At 48.3% G+C, this 15677-nt stretch overlaps 1 long non-coding RNA gene across 1 annotated transcript; it reads right to left on the bottom strand.

The window, feature by feature from the left end:
• Nucleotides 1-288: 288 nt before the first annotated feature.
• Nucleotides 289-15677, bottom strand: LOC118551639 (uncharacterized). The gene is made up of 5 exons (XR_013446684.1): nucleotides 15487-15677; nucleotides 13888-14044; nucleotides 13587-13755; nucleotides 2546-13022; nucleotides 289-2322 (listed from the first exon to the last, which is right to left on the bottom strand). It is a non-coding gene; the product is annotated as an uncharacterized LOC118551639 (long non-coding RNA).

Raw genomic sequence — 15677 nt, 5'->3', positions numbered from 1 at the left:
GACTGAGTATGCCTGGCTTCTTGTGGGTATGGAGTGGGGACCCAGGCTCCAGGTAGGGATGTCTGTCAGGGAGAAAGGGTAAGGAGGTCACCTTCTTTTCCTGGCCATCAGGGACCCTGGGACAAAGCATGTTGATCTCCTCCACATCCGGCTGGAGTTGCTGGTTGAGTGCATGCAGAGTAGGCAGGCAATGTCCCTACTGCTTAGGTAGGGGCTGCATCTGAGCTGCTCACAGGACTTGGAGTGAGGGCTCCTTTTGGTCTTCGGTGCAGTGTTGGGTGTCTGGTGGTGGAATTGAAGGGTTAACATTGCATTGATCAGACACCCTGGGTGAATGGGTGCTCAGACAACCTGGGTATCCATGGACACAGGTGGCAGTGACCCCCACATGGGAAGGTGTGAAAGAAGTGCACAAAAGACAATGCCCAGTACTACATAGGGTTTCCTACCCATGGACAGTGCTCCTTGGCAAAATTCAGCTAGTCTTCTTGTTCCCAGAGCACAGAAGTTGCTCAAGGCTGTGATTCGTCCATGGGAAGCCCAGTCTATTGCTGGACATCATACCTTGCAGTAGGAGAGGTTCAGCCTGAAATTACAGTCTGGGGGTGGCCTGGAATGCCAGGTGAGGTAGAAATTGCCCAGGTAGACTGATCCACTCCAGTCTGTAATTGCTTCTCTACCCAACAACCCAGACCTAGATGGTGGCCTTCTGACTGGCTGGTGTCTGTTACTGCTATTGGGTTCCTCTGGTTAAGAAGAAGAATGAGAAGGAGGAGGGGGAGAAGGAGAAGAAGAAGAGGAAGGAGGGGGAGGAGGGGGAGGAGAAGAAGAAGATCAAAGTTAGTAGAGCAAAAGAAACTGTGAGGATTAGAGCAGAGATATATGGAAGAGAAGAGCACTCAAGAAAATTAGTGAAAACAATAGTTCTTTCTTTTTGAGATTTACCAAATTGATAAAAGAGACAAAAATGGAACCACTTTATACCAACAAACTGGCTCACTAAGATGAAGCAGATAAATTCTGAGAAGCACACAAACTACCAAAACTGCCTCCAGAAGAAATGGAAACCCTGAGTAGACCTATAATAAGTAAAGAGACTGAAGCAGTAATGAGAACTTCCCAACAAAGAAAAGCCCAGAACCTGATGCTCTCCCTGGTGATTTGTCCTACACATTTAAAGAAGATGTAACATCAATGCTTCTAAAATTCTGCATAAAGTACAAGAGGAGGGAACACTTCCCACGTCACCTTATAATGCCAGCATTGTCCTGACTCCAAAGACTGACAAAGACCTTACAAGAAAAGACAACTGCAGGCCAAAATCCATTATGAAGAGAGATGTAAAAATCCTGAACAGAATTCTAGCGGACAGAATCTAGCAGCACATTGACAGGACTATACATGACCAAGTATGATTTACGCCAGGAATGCAAAGGCTGTTCAATGTAGGTAATTAATGTCATATACCACATCAATAAGAAACATGATTGTCTCAACTGATGTAGGATAAGCTTCAACAAAAGCCAAACCTTTTCATAACAAGTGCTCTCAATAAAATAGAAATAGAAGATTAAATTGTGATAAAAGAGGGGTGCCTGGGTGGCTCAGTGGGTTCAGTGTCCGACTCTAGGTTTGGGCTCAGGTCATGATCTCCTGGGTGGTGAGACTGAGCTCCAGGGAGGGCTCTGCACTCAGTGGGGAGTCTGTTTGGAGATTCTCTCCCTCTGCCCCTTCCTGCTCTCTGGTTCGTGCACTCTCTCGCTCTCTAAAATAAATGAGTTTTTTAAAAATTATGGTAAAGAATATTTATGAAAAAACTCATATGTATATCATTCTCAGTGGTGAAAGACTGAGAGTTTTCTCCTTAAGATGATAAATAAGTCAAGGATGCCCACTTCCACCACTTCATTTCAATGTGTCATGGAAGTCTGGTCAGAGCAATTATACAAGATGCATAATTAAAAGCCCCCAAATGGAAAGGAAGAAGGAAAAGTGTATTTATATATGACATGAGCTTATATCAAATGATCCTAAGAATTAAAAAAACTGTTTGAGATTATAATATTTCCTCCAAGGTACGAGCAGAGAAGACCAACACTTAGGAGTCAATGGAATACCACTGAGAATCAAGGAATACAAACATGTACGGTCAGTTGTTTTCCAACATGGAGACCAAGATCATTCAATGAGGCAAAAACTGGTGTTGGGAAACTGGATATCCACATACAAAAGAGTGAAGTCACAACATTACCTTACACCATGTAAAAAAGTTAACTCCAAATGAATCAAAAACCAAATCTAAGAGCGAAAACTCTTAACACTCTAGGGGCGCCTGGGTGGCTCAGTTGGTTAAGCGACTGCCTTCAGCTCAGGTCATGATCCTGGAGTCCCGGGATCGAGTCCCGCATCGGGCTCCCTGCTCAGCGGGAAGTCTGCTTCTCCCTCTGACCCTCCCCCCTCTCATGCTTTCTCTCTATCTCATTCTCTCTCAAATGAATAAATAAAATCTTTAAAAAAAAAAAAAAAGAAAGAAAACTCTTAACACCCTAGAAATAAACTAAGAGCACATGGGGTAAATCTTCATTCCCTTGGATTTGGCAATGGTGTCTCTAATATGGCACCCAAGCACAAGCAACAACAGAAAAAACAGAGACACAGGACTTCATCATTGCTAAAAACGTTTGTGAATGAAAGGACAATCTCAAGAGACTGTAAAGAAAACCCCCCCAAAAAATGGTAGTAAATATTTGCAAATCATAAATCTGATAAGGGTCTTGCATCTAGAATATATAAAGAACTCCTACAACTTAAGAACATAAACAATCCCATTAAAATAGTAGACATTTCTCCAAAGAAGATACACAGACAGACCACTAAGCACATGGGAAGATGATCATCATTAGATAGTAGGGAAATGCAAGCCAACACCATAATGATGTACTTTCCGTGCCGGGCAGGGGTGGGCTATACTGAATAAACAGAAATAACAAGTGTTAGAGAGGATTTTGAGAAATAGGAACCCTCATACACTGCTGGGGGAGATGTAAAATGGTAGAGCCACTGTGGCAAAGGGTGTAGAACGTCCTCCAAATGTTAAGCATACCATTCTCATTTGACCCAATTCCACTCAGTATCTAACCAAAGGAATTGAATACAGGTACTCGAACATAAGCCTGCACATAAATATTCATAGCAGCACTATTCACAATAACCAAAAGATGAAAACAACCCACATGTCCATCCACAGTTGAATGGATAAACACAATGAGGGGTGTTCATACAATGGAATTCATTCAGCCATAACAGGAATGAAGTATTAGTACTCGCTGTCACCTGGGTGAACTTCAAGAACATTATACTGAGTGGGAGAAACTAGATGCAAAATACCACACGCTGTATGATCCCATGAAAAATTCATCATAGGTAAACGAGTAGGGACAGGTGCCAGATTAGTGGTTGCCAGGGAGCAGGGGAGGTAGGGAATGACAAATGACTGACTGCTTAGTGGGTGTGGGGTTTCTCTCTGGGGTGATGGGAATGTTTTGGAACTGGATAACGGTGATGGTGCATAGCATGGGAAAAGTAGTTAATGTCAGTGAATTGTACAATTTTAAATGTTTAAAAAGATAAAGTTTATGGGACGCCTGGGTGGCTCAGTCGGTTAAGCGGCTGCCTTCGGCCCGGGTCGTGATCCCAGGGTCCTGGGATCGAGTCCCACATCAGGCTCCTTGCTCGGCAGGGAGCCTGCTTCTCCCTCTCTCTCCCTCTGCTTGTGCTTTCTCTGTCAAATAAATAAAATCTTAAAAAAAAAAAAAAAAAAAAGATAAAGTTTATTTTATCTTAAATTAGAAATATACCTGGCAACATGAAGAGAAAAAAAAAAAGCCAAAAGAGAAGAAAAGGAATGCCTTCACTGGTGAGGACAGGCCGACTCTGGTACTGGAACTGGCCCTGGATGTAGCTCATCAGCTGCTCCGGGAGGTGGGGCCGGAGCTGGCTCTAGCTCCGGAGCTGGTGCTGGATTGGGTCTTGCTGCGCAGAGGCCCCTGGCTCTAGCTCTGCAGGGGGAGCCAGCACTGGCTCCGGGTCGGAGGTGCCGCGGGAGCTGCCTGTGGAGCCGGTCCAGCTCGGAGTCTTGCGTTGGCTCCAGCTCTGGAGCGGGCAGCAGGCTGACCCCAGAATTGGTGGCCCCGCAGTCTCTGTGTCTGGAGTTGCTGCTGCTGGTGGTGCTTGAGCTACTGGTAGCTTGTGTGTAGGAATCAGAGCACCGGTTGTGGCTGGTGTTGGCTCTGGAGCTGGCCAGGCTCCAGCTGGGAACTGGTGTGCCAAAGCGAGTTCTGGACCTTTCTCTGACTCGACCTCGATCTAGCTCTAGATCTGGTGCTAGAGAAGTATCGCTGGAGCTTTCATGGGAGTTGGTGGTAAAACTGCCTCTATTTCTGGCCTTTGTGTCTGAGCAGAGACTAGTGTTTTCTGCCTCCAGTTTTGGTGGTGCTGCTGCTGGAGTGTGTTCTACCTCTGGAGCTTGTCCCAGATCTCCCTGTCCTCTGGAGCCGGTGCAAGAGTCCTGCTGGCTTCGGCTGTAACATCGGAGCTCATGCTCGAGCCAGGGCTGCTGCTGGCTCCTCCTCTGAGCCCGGCATTGCCCCTAATTCTGCAGGTACTAGTGGAGCTGGTTCTAGCTCTAGGAGTCCTGCTGCACTTCCGTCCTGTGGAGAGCATGGGGCTATGGTATCCCTCTTTCCAGGGAGGGGCATGCTGCCAGGAAGTCCCGACGGGCTCATTCACAAGGAGCCTTTCAAAAGAGGTCTGTAGGGAGGAGGCAAGATAGCGGAGGACTAGGGGACCCTGTTTCAACTGGTCCCTGAATTTACCTGGATGTCTGTCAAACCATTTTTATCACTCATGAAATCAGCCTGAGATGTAAGAAATATATCTGGATCTCTACAAGCAGAAAAGCACTTTTTGCAAGGTAGGACGTGCAGAGTCATGAATCTGCAGGGAGATAATCGGAAGATAAACAGAAGGGGGAGGGAACCTCCCTAAGCTGCTTCCTGGAAAGTGATATAACACCAGAGCACAAAATCAGAACCCTGAGAAATCTGTTGTAGTAAGAGACATCCCTCTCTGAAAGCGGCTCAGGAAATGAAAAGGCGGAATTCCAGGTAGGGCATTGTGGTCTCAGGTTACAAGGGACCACAGAACAAAAGGAGATTCCTGAAAGGGCAGAGGGCCTGAGCATTGGGGCCAGGAAGTAGGTTATGGTCAGTAAGCCCAGCAAGGGGCTCTCCGCTCAGATCGCCATAAACCACAAGCTGGGCTAGTCGTTAACTGCTCTTTCCTTGAACAACCTGAAAAAATCTGGAACCTGCACCTGAAACTGGGTAAAAACCCGCAGAGCAGTAGTGACCGGAAAGGGGCTCTAGGGTGGAACTTCAGGTGGGCAGAGCACTCAGCCACTCACGGTTTTAGAAGCACAAAGGGCAGAGGCTCTCCTGGGCCCCTGAAAACACTTCTGAGAGAGTAGCTGTGAGCGTGCACCGTGAGAGGCGGCAGTTTTCAGCGGCACATGCAAAAGTGGAGACTGTGTCCTGGAGGGTCTATTAAAGAGGGCAGACTGAGATTTTTCTGCTCTGGGCCAGAGGTTTGGCTGTGGCCATTTTTGCTCTGATCCTCTGAAGAGAAGCGGAAAGCCCCCAGGGAACAAAAGCCACACAGAAGACCAGTTTCCACTGAGCCCATCCATCTGACAGGGGACGGGGCAACTGTGCACAGGCAGGGTTACCTGAGAAACAGCGGGCAGGCCCCTCCCCCAGAAGACAGGCTGGAAGAACAAGTGGACGACAACCCTATGGACCCCGTAAGACTGTAAATTCCCAACGCCAGGGGAAAATTGTATATTGAGCTCCAGGTGTGGCCTCACGACTTAATTATTCTTCAGATATAATTCTTCTTTTCTTTCTTTTTTTCCCTTTTGTCATGCTTTTTTCTGTTGTATTTTTCTTTTTGCTTTCTCATTTCAACTAGATGTCTATTATATCAACTCAATTTTCATACTCGCTCTTTAACTTCTATTTTTACACACCTATATTTTTTATAGATATATGCTTTATTTTAGCCCATTTTTCACTCTAGTCAGTTTTACCTTTTTATATATACAAATCTTACTTTCCTAGTAATTTTGGGACATAGTGTCCTCTAACACACAGACCAAAATACATGCAATAACAACTGAAACACCCTGCTTTGTCCACTCTGAGAGATTATAGGCCCCCTTCCCCTCCTCCCTTTTTTAAAAATTTTCAATTTTATTCTTGTGTTTCATTTTGGCTTTGTTTTTTGGTGGTGGCTCTGACTGCTCCAGATTTTGCTAGGGTACATCTAGCTGGGGTCATGGTTGATATTTTGGACTTGCTCATTCACTCAACCATCCCTCGACAGAATGCCTAGAAGGAGGAACTTTCAACAAAGAAAAGAAACAGAGACAATGTCCTCTGCCAGAGAACTAATGGATATGGATCTAAGCCAGATGTCAGAGATAGAATTCAGGACAGCAAACATAAAGTCAATAGCTAGGCTTGAATAAAACATTAACGACAATATAGAATCTCTAAGGGCAGAAATGAGATCTAATCAGGCCGAACTTAAAAATGCTATGAATGAGATGCAGTCTAAAATGGATACTCTAACAGCGAGGGTAAATGAGGCAAAAGAGCAAATCAGTGATCTAGAAATTAAGCTGATAGGAAGGAAGCTGAGGAAAATAGAGATAGGCAGCTCATGAAAATAGACTTAGAGAGATCAATGATGCCATGAAACATTCCAATGTCAGAATTATTGGGATCCCTGAGGGAGTGGAGAGAGAGGACTAGAAGATGTATTTGAACAAATTATAACTGAGAATTTCCCTAATCTGGGGAAGGAAACAAGCATTCACGTCCAAGAGGCAGAGAAGACCCCTCCCAAAATCAATTTAAAAAGATCAACACCCCGACATATAACTGTGAAGCTTGCAAATCTTAGAGCCAAAGTAGCTATCCTGAGAGCAGCTAGGGGGAAGAGATTTCTTTTTTTTTTTTTTTTAAAGATTTTATTTATTCATTTGAGACACAGAGATACAGAGAGAGAGAGCATGAGCAGGGAGAGAGGCAGAGGGAGAGGGAGAAGCAGGCTCCCCGCTGAGCCAGGAGCCCGATGTGGGGCTTGATCCCAGGACCCTGGGATCATGACCCGAGCCGAAGGCAGACGCTTAACCATCTGAGCCACCCAGGCGCCCCAAAGCGGGGGGAAGAGATTTCTTACGTAGGGAGGAAGCAACATCAGAGTAACATCAGACCTATTCACAGAGACCTGGTAAGCCAGAAAGGGCTGGCAAGACATATTCAGGGTACTAAATGAGAAGAACATGCAGCCAAGAATACTTTACCCAGCAAGGCTGTCATTCAGAATGGATGGAAAGATAAAGAGCTTCAAGGACAGGCAGAAACTGAACGAATATGCAACCACCAAATCAGATCTACAAGAAATATTAAGGGAGATTCTGTAAGTGACACCCCAAGAGTCACATAAACCAGAAATAAATAGAAAATCTATAGAAACAGGGAACTTACAAGCAATACAATGGCACTAAATTCATATCTTTCAATAGTTACTCAATGTAATGGACTGAGGGGCACCTGGGTGGCTCAGTCGGTTAAGCGGCTGCCTTCAGCTCAGGTCATGATCCCTGGGTCCTGGGATCGAGCCCCACGTCCAGCTCCCTGCTCAGTGGAGAACCTGCTTCTCCCTCTCTCTCTGCCTGCCTCTCTGCCTACTTGTGCTTTCTCTCTCTGTGTCAAATAAATAAATAAAATCTTTAAAAAAAAAAAATGTAAATGGACTGGATGCTCCCATGAAAAGACACAGGTTTGCAGATTGGATTAAAAAAGCAGGACCCATCCATATGCTGTCTACAAGAGACTCATTTTGAACCTAAAGACACCTCCAGATGGAAAGTGAGGGGATGGAGAACCATTTACCACACTAATGGACCTCAAAAGAAAGGTGGGGTAGCAATTCTCATATCAGAAAAATTAGATTTTAAACCAAGACTGTAGTAGGAGATGTAGGGAGACACTATATCACACTTAAAGGGTCTATCCAACAAGAAGATTAAATATGCCCCCAACATGGGAGCAGCCAATTATACAACCAATTAATAACAAAAAAAAAAGAAACATATTAATAATAATACATTAATAGTAGCAGACCTCAACACTCCACTCACAGCAATGGACAGATCATCTAAGCAGAAGATCAACAAAGAAACAAGAGCTCTGAATGACACATTGGACTAGATGGACTTCGTAGATATATACAGAACAATCCACCCTAACACAACAGAATACTCATTCTTCTCAAGTGCACATGGAACTTTCTCCAGAATAGAACACATACTGGGTCACAAATCAGGTCTCAACCAATACCAAACGACTGAAATGATTCCCTGCGTATTTTCAGACCACAATGCTGTGAAACTGGAACTCAACCACAAGAAGAAATTTGGAAGGAACTCAAACACTGGGATGTTAAAGAGCGTCCTGCTCAAGAATGACTGGGTCAATCAGTAAATTAAAGAACTTAAACAATTCATTGAAACCAACTAATGAAAACACAAGGCAGTCCTAAGAGGAAAATCCAAGCCTCTCTCAAAAAATTAGAAAAATCCCATGTGCACAAGCTAACCTTACACCTAAAGGATCTGGAGAAAGAACAGCAAATAAGGCCTAACCCAAACAGGAGAAGAGAAATAATAAAGATTAGAGCAGAAATCAATGAAAAAGAAACCAGAAAAACAGTAGACCAGAACAACGAAACTAGAAGCTGGTTCTTTGAAAGAATTAATAAGATCAATAAACCACTGGCCAGAGTTATTCAAAAGAAAAGACAAAGGACCCAAAGAAACAAAATCATGAATGAAACAGGAGAGATCACGACTAACACTTCAAGGAAACAGAAACAACTATTAGAAATTATTACCAGCAACTATATGCCAACAAATTAAGCAATCTAGAAGAAATAGATGCATTCCTGGACACTTATAAACTACCAAGACTGAAACAGGAAGAAAGAGACAATCTGAACAGACCAATAACCAGCAAGGAAATTTGAAGAAGTAATCAAAAACCTCCCAAAAAACAAGAGTCCAGGGCCAGATGGCTTCCCAGGGGAATTCTACCAAACATTTAAAGAAGAAATAATACCTATTCTACTGAAGCTGTTTCAAAAAATAGAAATAGAAAGAAAACTTCCAAACTCATTCTATGAGGCCAGCATTACCCTGATCCCAAAACCAAAGACCCCATCGAAAAGGAGAATTATAGACCAATATCCCTGATGAACATGGATGCCAAAATACTCAACAAGATCCTAACCAATAGGATCCAACAGTACATCAAAAGGATTATTCACAAGGTGGGATTTATTCCTGGGATGCAAGGGTGGTTCAACAGTCAGAAATCAATCAATGTGATAGAGCACATCAATAAGAGAAAAGACAAGAACCATATGATCCTCTCAATCGATGCAGAGAAAGCATTTGACAAAATACAGCATCCTTTCCTGATTAAAACTCTTCAAAGTACAGAGATATAGGGAACATACCTAAATATCATAAAAGCCATCTATGAAAAGCACACAGCGAGTATCATTATCAATGGGGAAAAACTGAAAGCTTTTCCTTTAAGGTCAGGAACACGACAGGGATGTCCACCCCCACCATTATTGTTCAACATAATACTAGAAGTCCCAGCCTCAGCGGCTCCTATTACCCACTTACATCAAAGGTTCTACTTCCAAATGAGGTCCTGAGGTTGGGACATAGACCTCTCCCTCTTTGGGGACACAACTTACCCTACACTCTGAGATAATCTTGCTCAGAAAAGAAGAGAGTTCTCCTCCTTAAACCAGTCCCTAGAAAAGGCCTGCCTGGTCTATTAAAAACCCATGTGGGCAAGAGAGTGAGGCCCAACAGGCCCATATGTGAAAGGCACCCAGGAGTCTGCTGATTTCCTCTTGGCCTGTTGGGCTCAGGCCAGCTCCCCTAGACCTGCACAGCCTGGGGTCAAGATAGCTTACTCCCCCAAATTCTTTCAAAGGTGGTAGCTTGAAACTGGCCAGAGACAGACTCCTTTTGGACTGCATGCTTGATTGGGCCCAGGGAGCATCCAACACCCCAGGCTCCCAGAGGTCTGTGTTTGGTAGGTCCCTCAGACAATCCCACAAAGGCTCATCCGGGGGGCAGGAGGGCTCACCAGATTCCTCAAGCTCTGCCCTCAGAGCAAGGTTCAATGATGAAAATGAGGCAGACCCTTCATACCCTCAACCACCCACTCACAACACCTGCCTTGCCCCTCGGGCTCTGGGTCCCCTGCCTTGTGCAAGTCTCATAGTGCCCCCCACTTCCACCTCTCCCCCACTGAGGACAGTGGGGCCAGCCGGGGCCCTCCAGGCCTCTGGGGTCTCCAGTGGATCTCAAACCATCTGAACACCCCCCAGGGCAGAAGGTACCCCCCTACACACAAAATGTTTCTGAGTCAACAGTCAGTCCCCACCACAACAGACCCTGATGGCATCCCAGGGTTACCAGGAATCAAGGTTCCCAAGCATCTTTACCCTGAGAGCCCCACGGGCCCTGTTTGGCAAAGGCAGTCCATGCTCCTCCAGCTTTACCTTGAGGGGGAAATAGGCTCCTTTGTGTAGCACAGAGTGGGAATTAGGCAGAAGACTTGGATAGCCAAAGACCCATTCACAAGAGCCAACCTCTCCGCACCCCTGCCCTCTTCAGGTCCCTGGCTCCCTGCATCTGCATGCCTAGCCACCCCTTCACCTGCTTTGAGGAGGCCGGGTCTCTGCCTGTGCAGCTCTGCCCACACCCCAACCACCCACAGAGCCTCTTGGGCAGAGGGATCCCACCCCCGAGAATTTTTCAGAGGAGGAAGTTTGAAAGTGGTAGCAGTCAGTCCCCATCGAGCCTGCCTGCCTGATGGGGTCCCCAGCTTTACCAGCAATCAAGGCTCCCAGGGGTCTTTTGTGGGAGGATACACCAGCCAGGCAGCCTCTGGACCAGTGCTGACAAGGGAGTCCAACTGCTTCTAGCTCGGCCTCCAGTGGAAATATGTACCGCTGTGTCAGCTAAGACTTCCAATGAGACTGACTTCAGGGACCCACATAGTAGACTACACCTGTGACATGGCCTCTTCCTACAGCTGCCTCCCCGCCCCCCTTCCAGGTCCCTGGCTTCCCTGACCTGCAACTTGCCAGCCCACCAGCCCACCTTGGCCTCCAGTCCTGTGGAGCTCCAAGTCGACCCCAGGGCATCAGAATGGCATCAGGGTGGAGGGAGCCGACAGGAAAACAATCTTTCTGAGGTGGGAGGTTGAACCTGGCCACAGTCATCCCCAGGTGGACTGGCTGCTTGAGGGGTCCCAGGCTTCTCCAGCAAAGGAGGCTCCCATGTGTCGCCAGGACATCTTGCCAATCAGGGCCATAGTGGGCTACTGGGGTCAGAAGCGTGCTCTGGGGCCAGGGTTCTACCTATGGTGTCCCATTCCAAGTCCAGGCCTCCCTCCCAGGCCTGAGCAGCCTGTGCGTGTGCAGTCAGCCCTCCTCATTCACCTGCCCCCCCAACTTTGTGGGCCAAGCCCCTCGTGGAATACTGGGCTCAGGCCAATGCCCCAAACTGCACCACCCCAGGGTGGAGAGTGGTTACTCCCTGAAATTCTTTCAAAGGCAGCAGCTTCAGACTGGCACAGACAGATCCCTTTCGAAACTGGGGGCTTCATGAGTCCCCGGGCTTCTCAAACAACCAGTGCTCCCTGGGGTCTGTGTTGAGGTCAGAGGGGTCCACCCGTAGCCTGCTCCAGGGCCAGGCTCTCCCTCCCTGTTTGTCTTTCCAGTTGCATGAATTGCCCTCAGGCCTGGGTTGCCTGTCCGTGCCCAGTCAGACACCTCTCGGCCAGCCGCTGACCGTGCGAGCACAGCAGGTCCCGGACAACTAGGCTCAGCCTGACGGTGCACAGTCGGCCCCTCCTGGCTTCCTACCCTTTGTCTGCCGGTAACCTTGTGGGCTGTTGGGCGCAGCTGCGACTCCCAAACCTACATACCACCACGGTCAAGAGTGGTTTCTCCCTGAAATGCTTTCAAAGGCGGCAGCTTGAACCGGAGGCCCCACTGGGCCCAGGGATCCTCCAACACCCAAGGCTCCCAGAGGTCTGTGTTTGGATGGTCCCCAGAACATCCTGCACCACCCCACCAGATGCCTTCAGCTCTGCCCTTAAGGCAAATGCGCTCAGTGGTCCTGATGACTGATGAAATGAGGCAGATACCTCCTGCTCCTAACGGCCAGTCTCACACACTGCCTCGTGCCCATGTTACTGGCTTGGCTGCAGTTTGTGCTCAAGTATGCAGAGTCCAGCACCTCTTCCACCGCATGAGGGCAGTGGGGCCGGTCCAGGCCCTCCAGGCCCCTGGCGCCATGATTCGCTCTGGACCCACCCCAACACCATCAGGGCACAAGGAGCCCTCCCATCCCAAAGTACTTCTGAGGCGTCAGTCTTCACTTCACTTGAGGGGCTGCCCACGGGGTCCCGGGCGTACCAGGAATCCAGTCTCCCAACTGTCTTAGTGAAGAATACCCTAGAAACCACACAGTCCTTGCAGAAAGGCAGTCCACGTACTTAAAGCATTATATTCTGGGTGAAATACGTGCACTCTTCTAATACAGGAATATGAATTAGGCAGATGTCGGCGCCAATACTGAAACACTTCCACCACATTAAGAGTCCCAGTCTGTCTGTACAACCTCCAGGTAGAGGGAGACCGCCCGCTGAAACGCCTTCTGACATGGCAGCTCTCAACTGGCGCCAGTCGCTCACCCCGCAGGCAGGCTGCCCCACAGGCTCCCAGGCGCTGCGTCTGGCCGGCTCCCCGGGCCGTGGGCAGGCCCCAACCTGGCAGGGCAATCCAAGTCTTCCAGGTCTGCCCTAAGGAGGGATAGGCCCAATTATGCAGGTTAAGGCTTGGAAAAAGGCAGATGCCGTGAAGCCCCCCAACAATGTCCTCCTGTCACCCAGCCGGGCCAGACATCGCCAGGTTCCAGGTCCCAACCTCACCCCACCCTCCCCACCCACACATGCACAGTCAGCACCCTGTGAGCGGAGGGCACTCCAGCCCCACAGAGGTCTGGTCTACCCCACCCACGGGCATAGTCGTCAGGGTGCAGGGGCCCCACACTCCAAATAGCCCTCTGAGGCTTCATCTGAACTAAGGACTATCGGTCCCTTTGGTACTGGCTGCCTCTGTGGGCTCTGGGGCTTCTTCAGCAATCAAGGCTTCCCAGGTGTCTCTCCTGGGAGGTCTCCCGAAAGTGCTATTTGGCCAGAAGCAGCAAATGTCCTTCTCTTCCAACTGAATGACTCAGTTTCTCATATTTCTAGCCAGAAAATTTACTCAAGGCTTTTATCAATAACATCAATTAGTATAATGCCAAGTTAAAACAACCCAACGACTCCAACCCTTCTAGGTTATTCCCAGCTAAAGAACATTACCAGTAGGCCGCCTGGGTGGCTCAGTCTGTCGGGCATCCGACTCCTGGTTTTGGCTCAGGTCATGATCTCAGGGACCCAGGATCTGCCCACATTGGGCTCTGCGCTCAGCTGGGAGTCTGCTTGAGATTCTCTCTCCCTCGTCCCCTGTTCGCACTCTCTCTCCCACTCTCTAAAATGAATAAGTAAATCTTAAGAAAGAAAGAAAGAAAGAAAGAAAGAACATTACCAGCACCCTTCAACAGCTGGAATAAAAGTCAGGCCCCTCAACTCAAATTGAGGAGGTCAGGATATCAGAACTCACCCAACAAACCCATGAGGTGCTGAGAAGTCGGAGGGGCACAGAGGTCCGGGGCTGGTACCGAGTGTTGAGTTCCAGACTACACCCGCAGCTGTTCTCACAGAGTTGCTCTGATACCCTGCTGACTACAACAAGAAATGCTGATGCAAAGTGCACACGCCTTTCAGAAAGAAAGTAAGAGAGAGTTTCATTCGAGCCCGAGTTCAGACAGCTGCCCAAGAAAGAAACACGCTCTTCACAGAGAAGAACCCGCTCCGGAGAATAAACAGTTTTTACAGGGTTATATACTTTCTACATCTTGTAAAAGCTCAAAAGATTATAGATTAACACATTGGCAGGAATCACGAGTTTTATCATAAAGGAATGCAGACAGTAGGAGTGTTGATGGATATCACAAGGACAAAATGGTTTTCCTTCAGGCTACTCATTCACAAAGCAGATGTACAATGAGAGTGTGGGGGGTCAAAAATCAAGTTTGCGGTTTGAACAAACTCCATATGCAGTTATGTTGACTTAGAAACCTAAAATGGCTTCCATTAGGCTTTAGCGAGTTGTTCTCTCATCAGCACAGAAATGATACCTTCCACATAGCAGATTTAATTCCTGCCTTCAGTGAGAAAGAGAGGAGTCTGAGTGTCCTTCTTGCATAGGCTGTCTCTTAAGTAATTTTTATTTAAGATAATAAATATGTCGGGGAGCCTGGGTGGCTGGTTAAACGTCTGCCTCTGGCTCAGATCATGATCCCAGAGTCCTGGGATCAAGCCTCGAGCCTGCTTCTGCCTCTCCCCCTGCTCATGCTCTCGCTCTCTGTATCGCTCTGTCTCAAACGAATAAATAAAATCTTTAAAACAAAAAATTAATATGTCATTGTACATTTTGGGGCAGCCTGCCCTTAGCCCCCACATACCTGGGCCGATTCCTTATCCTCCACTATCCCACAATCCTGGACGGTCTTCAGCAAGAAACCTATTAGGTCATTTCACTCACAACCCCTAACCCCTCATATTTCCTCCTAGTAATTTGCTATCCACTGACCCCCCCCCCCAACTCTGCTCCTTGGCTCTAAATTACCAATTGCCACACTGTATTCCCAGTTGAGTCCAATCTGCCCCTCTCCACTGCAAAACCCTGTTGCAGGGTCCCTACATCAACTGTGGAAATTACCCCCAACCTAAAGAAAGTATCCTTAACTGTGCTTTAACACGTGTCATTTTTTTTCCTTAAACAATTAAACATTTTCGGATAGCTCTGACAGCAGACGTCGGACAACGGGAACTCGCCATCCACGGAGCACTTAACGACCTACACCGACACTCGGATGCCAGCCCCGCTTCGCCCCAAGTCCCGACACGGAGCCCGCGGCCGCGGCTCTGCCTCCCGCCGAGGACGCCCCGCTCTCTCCCGCCCGGCCTCCGCCACCCCCGCTCGCTCCGCGAACCCGCGCCCAGCGCAGCAGCCGCGGCGGCGGCGGCCGGGGTCCCGCCGGCCCCGCGCCCCCAGCCCGGCGCGTCCACACAATCGGGGGCCGTGCACACACCTGTCACCCCACCCGGGAGGCGTCTGCGCACGCAGGGCAAGAGGCCTCGCGGCTCTAAGTCTCACCTGGAACTGCCCGAAACAGCTCCCCGGAAGTAGGGAAGCAGCGGCCGGATCCCTCGGACACCAGGCAGCCGCCAACCGACCCGAGCGGCCAGCCGGCCGGCGCGCAACAGCGAACGAGGGGCCGACCGGAAAGCCTGCGGCCGCCTCTTCCTACCTCCGTACGCACCCTGCCCGGGCCCCGCCCCACGCCG

This window comes from Halichoerus grypus, chromosome 3 (genome assembly GCF_964656455.1).
Source record: "Halichoerus grypus chromosome 3, mHalGry1.hap1.1, whole genome shotgun sequence".
Classification (NCBI taxonomy): domain Eukaryota; kingdom Metazoa; phylum Chordata; class Mammalia; order Carnivora; family Phocidae; genus Halichoerus; species Halichoerus grypus.
Note: the sequence above shows the minus strand (reverse complement) of the source record. Positions and strands in the feature narration are given on the sequence as shown.